The sequence below is a fragment of the Vulpes lagopus genome, chromosome 4, assembly GCF_018345385.1.
Source record: "Vulpes lagopus strain Blue_001 chromosome 4, ASM1834538v1, whole genome shotgun sequence".
Lineage (NCBI taxonomy): Eukaryota > Metazoa > Chordata > Mammalia > Carnivora > Canidae > Vulpes > Vulpes lagopus.
This window is the reverse complement of record NC_054827.1, coordinates 16,510,122-16,522,882: the sequence shown is the minus strand read 5'-3', so window position 1 is coordinate 16,522,882 and position 12,761 is coordinate 16,510,122.

Here is a 12,761-nt window from a genome sequence, read left to right as displayed (position 1 = left end):
TGCAAGTCTTGCTATGAGTGTCTCTTAAGAAACTGGAAGGAAAGCCCGCCCCCCCCACCCTTGCATCTGCCTTAAGGTCAAGGAGATTTAAAGGTGAGAGATTAGAGGTGTAACCTGCAGCTAGGGATGATGGCTGAGATAACAAAGTCCTCATGAATTTAAAGACCAATATGTGATTCTAACCAAAAAAATCTGAAGAGGTTCTGTGTGGGAGAACCTCTTTCTTGGAAATGTGAGTTTCACGATGTTTACCATTGAGAATGCCACAGGAATCCTCAAGGTAAGATTGCCTTGTCTTTCAAAATTCCAGAGGTTCTTTATCAATCTTAATACTTTGGGTCTTTGGTGTGATACACTTTCAAAATCTTTTTCTATCCCTGACCTTTCAATCATGGAGGTTTGGGGGCACCAAAGGATGCTTTTTGACTAGGAGTCATTGTCACCCTGTAATTCCCGCCTACGTTTGCTATAACATATATTTTTAAGTTCAAGTCTAGCAACCTCCAAGAGGAGTGAATAATTTTTTTTTTTTTTTTTTTCAGAATGAGGTCCAAGAAATCCTGAGTCTTTTATCAAGGCACTTGAGTCTGATAAGAAAGCAGGTCCCTTGGAAGAGAGGAATGAGCAGGTAAGTATGCGTAGACTCTGCTAAATCAGAATGGACACACAATCAAGAAGTCTTTAGTGAATCCAAGTCTGTAGTTCCACCTTCACCAGAGCATTCAAACACCAGTTTGCTCAAATGCGAGGACCTGAACTGTAGTAAAGGCTGGAAAAGTTCTGCCTCAATGAGATGATCATAGAAGATGGGTGAAATTCAAAGTTAAACTAGCTTGCAGACATCCTTGGAATGACAGTAGGTCTGGAAATTGACTGCCAGGCTAGAAATTACATGCTCTACAATGCAAAATGAAAGAGTTGTAGCAAGAATCACATTGGTTCAAACAGGATTCTTTGCTAGCATGTTGGAAATTTGCTCCAAGTAAAATCATCTGAAGGCTAAGGATACTGACACAGAAAAGTGCAGCAAGCCACCAATGTGATGACCTGTCCACTGCCATGATGTCCTTTCACCTTATACTCTTCCTGGCTCAGTTTAACCAGATACTATCTTAGAGATGCTTATTTGGTGGTCCCTGTGTGCGTTTTGTCTTTGCTTCACCACCTCCTTTGCCTCGGCCCTTCCCAAAGCCTGGCAAATAATTTTATTCCTCGAAAAAGTTGTTGAGATTTTTTTTGTTGTTGTTATTGTTCATCATGTATTTTAATCTACTCCATGACTTTTTTCTTTTAAGGACTGTTAATATTTTTAAGAGCATCTGGTTCAAGTTGCATAGGGATTGAGTATCCTGCTCCAATACTTATAAAAGCACTATTAGTGTATGATTTGGCAGAGTGAGGGGTTATATATATATATATTATATATATATATATATATATTTTAGGAAAATATGTCACATAACAAATGCTTGTATATAGCAAATCCAGCATTTCATCAAGATCAAGCTAGATTTAAACGAAAGGACACTTAAAGAGTCAAGGGAAAGTCATGTAAAAATCTATCCAGTTATAGGTATATGTTAAGAGCAGGGAGGTATGTCTTAGCTTCAGCAATAGAAAGCTGGAAGGGCTAAGGGGTCAGTAACATGGTAAACATGAAAGTGTAGCCAGGGCCTCTAACAAGATCCCAGCAGGTATCCTGGCATACATATCTGACCATTTTGCCACTTGAAGCAGGCTGCAAAGGAACTGCTAAATATAAATAAAAAACACACTTAGGATGAGATTTATCAGTTATGGTGTCATCTCTGGTTCCTAGGTGGCACTGGTGGAACTCTCTGGGTATCTAGCCTCTGTACTCACACTGAACTGAAGCTCTAGCCCAGTGTAACTTCATTTAATCAGGAAGCTAAGTATTCCCTAGTGAGTTAGCACCTTTTTAACCGAAGAAAACTATAACCAGACTCTTCACATTTTTGTATTGAACATGGGAAATCTACTCCATGTTCTTCATAATATGCAGGAGAATGTGGCTTGTAATAGTAGCCACGTCATTCCAGGAACAACCTACAACTGAGTCAATATTTTTATTCTAAGTAGAGATCTAAATATATACAAAGAATTGTAGTGTTTACAAATTTCAGGTTCACTGCTTTTTTTAAATAACTTAAAAAAAAAATTATTCATGATAGACACAGAGCAAGCGAGAGAGAGGCAGAGACACAGAGAGCCCGATGTGGGACTTGATCACAGGTCCAGGATCACAGCCTAGGCCAAAGGCGGCGCTAAACCGCTGAGCCACCCAAGCTGCCCCGTTAATAACTTTTTTTTTTTAAGATTTTATGTATTTCTTTGACAGAGAGAGGGAGAGAGAGAGAGAAAGAGAGTGCCTTCACAACCAGGAAGAGCACCAGGGAGAGGGAAAAGCAGGCTCTCATAGAAGAGGGAGCCCAATGTGGAGATCATTCCCATGCTTAACCAACAGAGCCACTCAGTGCCCCAAATTCACTATTTCTATAAGCTAATTTACCACAAGAAATTCTAAATTCTCATGCCTAAGGAGGTTTTAAATCAAACCATTGAAGTAGTCAAAGATACTGACTAGATTAAATTGATAGTGATAGCCTGACTACATGAAATGGTTTAGCCCGACAAATGGGACCAAACATCAAGCCTTTTGTGTGGTAAAGTTTGCTAGAATCTTATAACAAGACTAAACTAAAAAGCAGATACTAAAAAGCAGAACTTCCTGAGTTTGGAAGTTTGGTATTTTTAAAACAAAATAGTCTAAGTGCCTTTGAGGCATACTCTCCCCCCAGCTTGTGTTCTATTGGAAAGCCCATAGGCGACACCATGTGAAAGTCTAATAAATGGTTTGGGAAGATTGAGACCAAGCAAACTAGACGATAGGGGGGAAAAAAACAAAGAATATGTTTGTTCCGTACTTGATAATAGCTTTCCCTTCCAACCACCACTTTAAAGAAGAAATCAAGCTTCTGCTTAGCTGTTTGCCCAACAAGTACCTTAAAAATGAATCCAAGAGATCAATGAAAGCTACCTCAGCAGGCTACAGGGCATCTTCACTTTCTCTGCACTTCCTCTATTTCCTACCTTCTTAACTTCAGCTTCCTTGGGGGAGCATTTCTAGACCTCCTTGGGTAACAAAATTCCTCCTTTCCTATAGAAGCCTCCTGGTCCTTGTAGCTCTCTTTTGGGGCCTTCGTGTTGCAGTTTATTATTTTCTTTAATTGTCTATCTCTTGCATTAGACTGTAATTTCCTTATGTCCGTGTTTTTTCAAACTTTTGTCCAGACACGCTGACAGAAAGGCTTTTGATATGGGTGCTTCATAAGCTGTGTGTCCCAACTTTGCCAGGTGAAGGTATTCAGAGTCATTATTTTTTTAATTGTGGTAATCATTCAATAAAGTGAGAGCAATGCATACACTAGACAAACTAACCCGTGACAGTAAGAAAATGCTTTCTTACACCATTGTATTGTAACAATTCCATGTATATGGAGCAGATAATTAAATAATTCGATCAAAAAAATGGCTGGATGAGAAGTGCAGCTTTCATCTGTAGGTTACAATTCTTTGTAAGACTCCCTTTGAAGAATGTCACTTCTTAAACTGGACAACCATTGCTAAGAATACGTACTTGTTACTAGTTGTAAGATTGAGACCTGCTGCTAACTTCAACCAGCATAGATTTTACAATTGACTAATAATCAAATAAGAAATCTTTTTATAAATGGGTGAGAAGTTAAAGCTGTTACCATAGGAAAAAAAAAAAGTTATGAGAATCTTAATATCTGTAGGAGACTTGTCAATAAGAGATATTTCTGGAGAAACTGGTTAGAGGATAAAGCTGCTGAAACCAATAGCAATTCACTCATTTTACTGAACATGTTAAGAAATTCAAGGAACTTTTAGGTGAACAGATAAAGTAGGGTGAATCCTTAGAAAATAAGAAATTAAGTCCTCTGATCTTTTGGTTCAGGGGAGGTTACTCCCCTCTAGGGGAAGTATAAATTTTACTGGTCATGAAAAAAAAAATCCCAACTAAGAAAAAATCCTAACTAAGAATTCTTTTTCCAGGTTAAAATCTATGTCAAAGTTATTTTAGGTTTGTTTTTGAGGCTATCATTGTGATCTAATAAAACCTTGTTAAAACAGAATTCTTAATGTGTTCCTCATATCCAACATAAGCTGTAGAAGTTGCTTGAAAAATCCATTTCTAACCCTGTTTCTCAGGCACCAAGTGGCAGTACACAGTGTCTCTATTAGTTTTATCTTGCTGTGTAATGAATTACCACAATTTTAGCAGCTTGGAAACACCCATTTATGAGCTCACAATTCTGTATGTCAGAAATCCAGCAAGCCATGGCTGGGTCCTCTCTTCAGGATCTCACTAGGTTGAAATTAAGGTGTTAGCAGCGATGTGCTCTCACCTGAAGATCAAGATCTTGTTCCAAGCACATTTAGATTGTGGGCAGAATTCCATTCCTTGCTGTTGTAAGACTGAGGACCCCATTTTCTTATCAGGTGAGAGTGGCTCTCAGTTCCTAGAGGCCATTCCTAGATCAGTGACACATGTGCCCCATCTGTCTCCTAAGCCACCCATCCCTCATGTAGAATCTTTCTCCCCATCAAGAGCCTGCCCCTATTTACTGGCTTACGTGATTAATTCAGACCCATTTTGGGGAGGCTCCTTCTCAGGGTCTGCTGATTTGGGGCCCCAATTACATGTGCAAAAATCGAGAGGAGTGTTTGAAAACCTAGGAGGTGAGGGGGGAATGGGTGGGAATTTTAGGGGCCAACTCAGAGTTCTTTCTACCACAGTGTCCATTTTGTATTGTTTCAGGCAGGATTTATTGAGGAGCCCAGTGAGGGAAGGGAATAAGGAAAAAATATTTTCTTTGCATTACCTAAACACAGTAACTCTATCTTTGTTCACAGACACCCTTTTAAGATTACTAACTTTCCCAAGTTGGTTTTGAATCTTGACTTTACCACAAAGACAGTTAGGATGGATGAGAATTTTCAGGAGAGGTTCAGCAATGGTGCAATTGAGCTATTTCAACAAGAACATAGGTAGTTCTGTCATTTTACTTCTTCGCCAAGATTGGAGCAATTAATAAAGATCGAGGCTTATTCACATAGGACTAAGATCAAATGGAACTGTTCATGACATATAGGACCTAGATATAAATAGTGTTTTCTTTTCCTACTCTCTCTTTCTAGAACTGCCAGTTTTCAGAGAATTGTTTGGGTTTGCAGCTTACCAATATATTCTAGTCCTTTCTTAAAGCCAGGTGGTTTAAAAAGCACAGATGATCTGAGTTCTTCACCACATTTGCTTGCCTAAGGTCCTCCTAGCATCCCTCCCTGGCAAGGGCAAATATTGAAGTCCTGTCTCATGCCCCTGGAGCTGACTGTAAGATCTGGTCTTTCACACTGGAGAAAATTCTTTGTCTGAATCTCTGAAATGATGGGCATAAATGGCAGGTTTCACACATATTTTCTTGTAGTTCTTACATAGAGGTCTTTCCCCCCTAGCTTCCACCTTTCTTCCCTAGCTTCATCTCCTATACCCCAGCACTTCCCCTAAAAGTATACAAAAATAAAGATAACCAGAATGATCACCCTAAGTCCCATATCAAGCCATTTGTGTTGGGTCTTCAGGATCTTAACTTTGGCACAATCGATGTATTAAAGGAACCCTCAGCTCTTGATGAGGGATAATTGGAAGAAAGGCAGGCAGGGATGAGCACCCACCCCTCAAGAGTAAACCACTCTTAAGAGATTTTACACCATCCTGGAAGGAGCCCTCTACCATTTCCCTTGTGATAGATAGCAAAAAGTTGATTGAATGACAGGCTCATGGAAGGTTAATCAGAATAAAACAGTGGTCAACAAGCTCATAAAAGCCCCTAGATTTACAGGGCATCTGGGTGTCTCAGTTGGTTAAGCATCTGCCTTCAGCTCAGGTCATGATCCCCGGGTCCTGGGATTGAGCCTCGAATTGGGCACCCTGCTCAGTGGAGGGTTTGCTTTTCCCTCTCTCTCTTCCCCTCCTTCCCACTTGTATGCTCTCTTCTCTCTCAAATAAAAAAATAAAAATCTTAAAAAAAAAAAAAATCCTAGACTTTGAAACCCCATGGCAACCTTCTGAGATCCCCTCCCTCTTGGGAATATTGTTCAATAAACTTTGCTGTGTTTCCCATCACTCTTCTTCTGGTTTACCTCTTCATTCTTCAAAATGGCATGACCAAGAACCAAGGGCACTGAAGAAGAAATCCTGTAACACTAGGAGTAACAGTAAAAAAACTAATGGCAGGTTTAGTAAGGTAGAAGTTCTTTTTACTCATCTACTATGTGGAAGACACTATGGATTCAGAGACCTAGACTCCTATTTATTGTTTCTCTGACATGTATAGCTTTTCCCTTATAGGATATTTGACCCAAGATAGCTGCTAGAGCTCCTGCTATTATGTTCACCAGGCTCTGGTCAAGTCTATTTATAAGGTTGCCTTTTACTTAAAGCCAATAGCTTAGACAATCCTTTATAGCATTTGATGTCAGTCTTTTTTTTTTTTATTTTTATTTTTATTTTATTTATTTTTTTATTTTTTAATTTTTTTTCTTTTTTCTTTTTTTTTTTTTTTTTTGATGTCAGTCTTTTAACAAGTATACTTCCAGGTCCTGAAAGATGCCCTAGTTATCAGATGACTTTAAGGTATGGAACAGACTTTTTGAGTCCTTGTTTTATTTGAAGGCTTAAAGATGCATATCTAGTAGTGATAATATGCACATACATCTTAATATCTTGATATGGGGATATTATTGAAAAAAATATATATTTCCTTCCTGAGTAGGGACAAGATAGAGACCAGTGGTTCTCTATCTTGAACTTTTCTATCTTGAAGTTCTAAGATAAGCATCTCATTAATAAAAACACTAAGTGCCTCGATATAAATTAGTTACCCTATTGTGTACTAAAAGAAATTTAAGGGGCATAAAAATGCTCTATTTCTCATTTCCCTATAACTCCTCTGGACCTCCTCTACCACCTCAGTTGCACATTCCTTTTATAAGAAGGCAATGTTCTTGACTTGAGGAAAGAAAGGATGTTCCTGCAGAGAGAAATTTCTTGTTACCACCTTGCTCTTGTGTTTCATACAACTTCTCATATAATGCACACATGTAAACAAAAGACAGTCATAATGATTCTCATTTTGCAAGTGATATTCAGTATTCAGTGGCATGATGAAGGTCATGGCAATGAAGTGGCACAGCCAGAACTGAAATCTACTTTAGTCTGACTTCATCAGTTAGACATGACACTCTTCTCAATGTGTGGCTTTTGGCAAAAATCCAACCTTCATTTGCTCAGGGTCCTAACTTACCCCAGCTATGGCCAGGCCCATTTGTTTTGTTGAAGATATTCTGTGGTTAGAGCAGAGAGGGCTGGTCCCTGTGTTGAACTAGAAGAGATAAAGATGACCTCTTCATCTTACCTAGGAGGACTATCTTCCTTTCCAGGAGTAAAAAACTGATAGATTGGGTTTAGATAAGCATTGATCTACAACAGAAAGGCAACTGTACTATCAAAGCAGTTTGCATGGGGCAGCCCAGGTGGCTCAGTGGTTTAGCGCTGCCTTCAGCCCAGGGTGTGATCCTGGAGACCTGGGATGGAGTCCCACGCCAGGCTCCCTGTATGGAATGGAGCCTGCTTCTCCCTCTGCCTATGTCTGTGCCTCTCTCTCTCTCTCTCTCTCTCACTCTGTGTGTCTCTCATGAATAAAATTAAGTCTTTAAAAAAAATAAGTAATTTTTTAAAAAAGCAGTTTGTCATGAATGTGTCTTCTTAAGTAATACTTTAAGAAAATAGGAGACTTCTGGACCTTTTGGGAGCAGGTCAATGAGAGCTAAGCCCTTGCTTCTGACAGAACCGCCTTGGAAAAGAAGGCAGAGAGCAGCTAGCCCTATCTGAAGAACAATGAAATGGCTGATCATGAAGCATATCCCCACTCCTTTCTGAAATGGGATGAGGTGGGTCTACTGCAGCAGAATGAGCCCAAAAGTAACTAATAATACCTTGTTTGGCACCAGTCATATTTGTCCTCCCCAGAAGCTGAGCATATGATACTTGGGGCCCGTGCTGAGGGAACCAGTGGCTAACAAATGTGAAAGGACTGAAATAAGTTGCAAGGACCATGACTCAATCATTTTATTCTCTGACAATGGAGAAAAAGTAATTTTTAAAAGATTTTTATTTATTTATTCATGAGAGACACACAGAGAGAGGCAGGCTCCCTACAGGGAGCCTGATGCAGAACTCCATCCCAGGACCCTGGGATCATGATCTCAGCCAAAGGCAGATACTCAACCACTGAGCCACCCAGGTGCCCCCTCAATTTTTTTTTTTTTTAAATCAAGAGCATGCCTGTGTAAAAAGTTAACACGTGAAATGATCTGTGCTCTCTATAATGTTGTTATCCTAGGCCTCCAGAAGAATCTTGTGATAAACTGTAATGCAAACTTGAGGCATTTTCTCTTTTAAACTGGCAAAGTACTTGATTAACGCTTAATAAAGGTAATGAAGTATCGTGAAATTTGGCATCAGACAGTCTGTGACTCAAACCCTAGATCTGTAATTTTCTGTTATGAGTACTTTGGGTCAATTACTTAACCTCTGAATCATCAGCTTTATCAGCTGTAAAATGTGTTCTGATACCACCTGTCTCACAGGACTGTGTGATATATAAATGTATAAAAATTGCTGAGTCCACTATATAACACAATTACTAGAATTAAGTTGAAATATTCTTCTAGAATTAATTATTCATTGCTTAAAAATCTAAAATAGGCTTTAAGAGACTATAAGATGTGAGAATTTTGCTTGATGTTTTGCATTCTGATGTGAAGACTGTGAAGGGTTCCTGTCAAAATGAAATCTTATGAATTATGAGGCTTGGGATCATGAGAATAAATGACAGAGTAATTGGTAAAATCTTCACAGTAGTTGGCTGCTTCAAAGCTTGGAAAAGATTGGGGAGAAAAAAAGAGGAAAAAAGGAGGTTGTTCTGGCTGAGAAGGAGAAGGGCACAGAAAAATGAGTGTGGTGTATCTGAAAGAGCCTAGGGAATCTGGATTTAGGAGAGGGAGTGTGTAGGAGTGTTGAGATAAAGGGAAAAGATATATTTAAAATTCTATAGGGTAGAGCAAGGTTTTGGAAAATCAGATAGCAAATGGTGGAATTTCTCATTGTCTTGTCAGCAGATTAAAAAAAAGAAAAAAAATCACTGTAGTTTGATTAGCAGGAAGTTGACTGATGTAGTGAAAATCTTCTAGAGGCAGAACTGTAAAATTTAGGAAGTTGTTCAGATTTCCTCTCCCATGAGACCAACTATGAACCATTGGATTGTCCCCTGACCTCCCGTCTGTGACACATTCCTCAAGCTGTTATTTCTGTTTTTGACTTTTCTATCCACAGTTAATGTCATGATCACTTCCTTCAGTAAACATTGAAAACTAACAATGAATTTAGGTATTATTCTCTAACAAAAATACTTAATGATTTAAGATAAAATGGTATGGTTAAGGGGAAAACACAATGAGATTCTAGGGTAATGCCTTGTAGAAGGATTTCTTCCTGTGAAATTATATATATAGTTAATTTAAAAGGGGTGGGGGCTATTATATAGCAGGCACCATTTAAGACCTTAGAGATAGAACAAAATATTGACCCACCCAAAGAGGTTAAACCTCCCAGCCAAGGTCACTGGCTATTCAGCATTTTCTAGAAGCTCATTAAAATGTAAATTAAGACTCCACCCAGATCTATCAAGTCAGACTAGGGGTGGAGCCCAGAAATCTAATTCAGTAAACTCAAATGATTCTAATGCTCACTGAAATTTGATAACTGCTATCCTAGATTTATTATGTGGATAGAATTAGAAACTTCACAGATTTCCTACCTGATGGTGAGAGAGGAGGACCAGAGAGCATCTGAACAGATGAAAGCCCTTGGGTCACCACTATTCTGGCTTTTTCCCTGAAGGGAAATAATCAAGATTACAAAAAAAAGGTGAGCTTTTCTCTGAAGACCATTTTCTTGCTCATGGTTTTCTTTAAATGTTTAGACTTGATCTTAATGTTTATGGAAACTTTAATGTGTATATGCAATGTGACTGAATAAAAGAATAAATGAGAAAGCCAGATCAGAGAAAAAAAAATGAAATGAAGAAAAATGAGATAAGTGTTGGTAACCGTTTAGCACATAGTCAACATTCGAGAAAGACAAATTGTTCTCCAGCTTTTCTTTCTCTTGTTTTCTGTAAAAAATAATATCTATTCTCTCTGTTCTCTGATTTCCCTTTAACTATGTGATGATTTGATTTAAAACATTTCTTAAAAAATATTTATTGAGCATCTAGAATGTCAGGTGCAGATACATCTAAGGAACTCTATAATTTCTTGTGGATGGAGAGTGAGTAACAAATACATTTGTTCATACATAAAATTAGATATGGAAGAAAATGAGAGGATATGAATGGTGGGAGGGTATTTCCATTTGGGTACTTCTAAAAGGGCCTCTCTAAAGTGGCATTTGAGCTGAGAACTGAAGAGAAGAAAAAAGGAACTAGAATTATAAAAATATGAGAAAAGCATTGCCAAGTTTAAAGAGCACAGATGAATTTATTATCATACCTGGAATGGCCAATGGTCCAGGGGAAGCCGGAGGTGACATTATATGTAAGTAGGGAGATCACAGAGAATTGGTCAGCCACTTGGATTTTATCCTAAATGTAATGGATAAAAAAAGTTGTTAGAAGCCTTAATTTAGGTTTAAAATAGTACTCTGGTTGAACCAAGGAGATGGAAGTGCAAGTGGGGGAGGGCTGAACATAGACTAGTTGAGCTGTTCTAAAGGAACACATTTTAAAGTGAGCTAGGGAAAGGAAGGTATTGTTTGAAACTCTGAATAGTGTTTTGGATATGGGAATATGGGGCACTTATTTGACATTTAATTGCAAATGAGTTGGAAGTCTTGTATTTAGGTAGAAGATTAAATTGGAGGAAGTGATTTTTGGATAGGTGATCATCTGCGGAGACAACTGGAAATAGAATAAGGGATCAGAATTGACCCTTGAAGCACCCCAAAACTTAGAGGTACAAAAGGATGTGAGGTCAAAAAGGGATGCTGAGAAGCAGACCAGTAAAGTGGGAGGGGTATCAGATCTCTAATATTGATAGCAAAGAGAAGGAAATGTTCCAAGGAGAGGGTCATGGTCAACTTTGTTAACTGTTGCTGAGAAAGTCAAGTAAGATAAAGCTGCTGAATTGTAAACGTGTTCATTTTACAACCGATCAGTCTTTTCAGTTGAGTTGTCTAGGACATGTTCAGGCAAGACATGGGAAACTACAAAGAAGGTTGAAGACTCAAGTGGCAAAAAAAGGAAATTGGAGCAAATTCAAAGTGGATGGCAAGTAGAGAGAAAATATTTGCTATTTGTGTATTAACAAGGGAATGATATTTTCAATGTATAAATATCTCTTAAAATTAACGGGAAAAACCTAGTAAAAGAAAATGAGTAAAAGGCTGAAACATGGTTCACAGAAAAAGAAATAAAAATGGTTCTTTAGCATATGAAAATAAAATGTAGGGGCTCCTGGGTGACACAGTCCGTTAAGCAGCCAACACTTGATTTTGGCACAGGTCGTGATCTCTGGGGTCAAGATATTGAGGTCCATGGTGGAAAGTGCAGAGTTGGCTTGAGATTCTTTCCCTCTCAGTCTGCCCCTCCTGCTGCTGCTCAGACTCACTCTTTCTCTAAAATAAGTAATAAATCTTAAAAAAAAAAAAAAAAAAAAGTGAACTGAACGTAGTAAAAATACCATTTCTCACTTACCTAGTGGGTAAAAAGTTTGACATCTTTCTCATATGTTGCTTGGAATGCAAAATTGTGCAACCTTGTGGTTGGGACTCCAGCAAAATGTACCAAAATTATAGATTAGGTATATTTTCATCAGGAATCCCTTTCTAAGGAATATACCCTTTAATACAAGAGTTCTGAACTTTGGTCTTTTGTGCTTTGCACTCAAATTATTGATGAAGACCCCAAAAAACATTTTGTGTGTTGCACCCATCTGTAGTCACTGTATTTAGAAATTAAAACTGAGTTTTTAAAAACATGTGTTAATTTATTAAAAGTAAACATAACATTTTTAATGAGGAATCCCCTCTGAGCAGTTACTAAAAAGAATGGCCTGGTTTTACAATCTTGGAAATCTCTAATTTTTGGTTCATCAGACAGCTATTATTATCTGCTCCAGCATTTAATCTATTGCAATACTATTTTATACTATTTTACTTAAAATATATGAAGAGCATCTGTCCTCACACAAGTACATTGTTGGTAAAGGAGAACATATTCTAATAGCCTTTCTCCAATAATTGTGACTTCCTGAAGTCATCAATGAATGTTTCCTTATATTAAAATCCATTGGTGTATCTTATACTCTGCATCCACATTTTACCCTTGCATAATCTTATAACATCATGTGTTGATCTTTCAGAAAATATTGGTTCACTGGGTTTTCAGACTTTCCAAATGTTGACATATTTCAATATTCAATATCCAAGTCACATTTGTTAATATCACCACCAATTTTATCAGAAAAGAAGCTATCAAAGTCTTGGGGAGCTGTCAGGCTTACAATAGTGGATACAAGTTTTCCAAAGCCAGAATTTT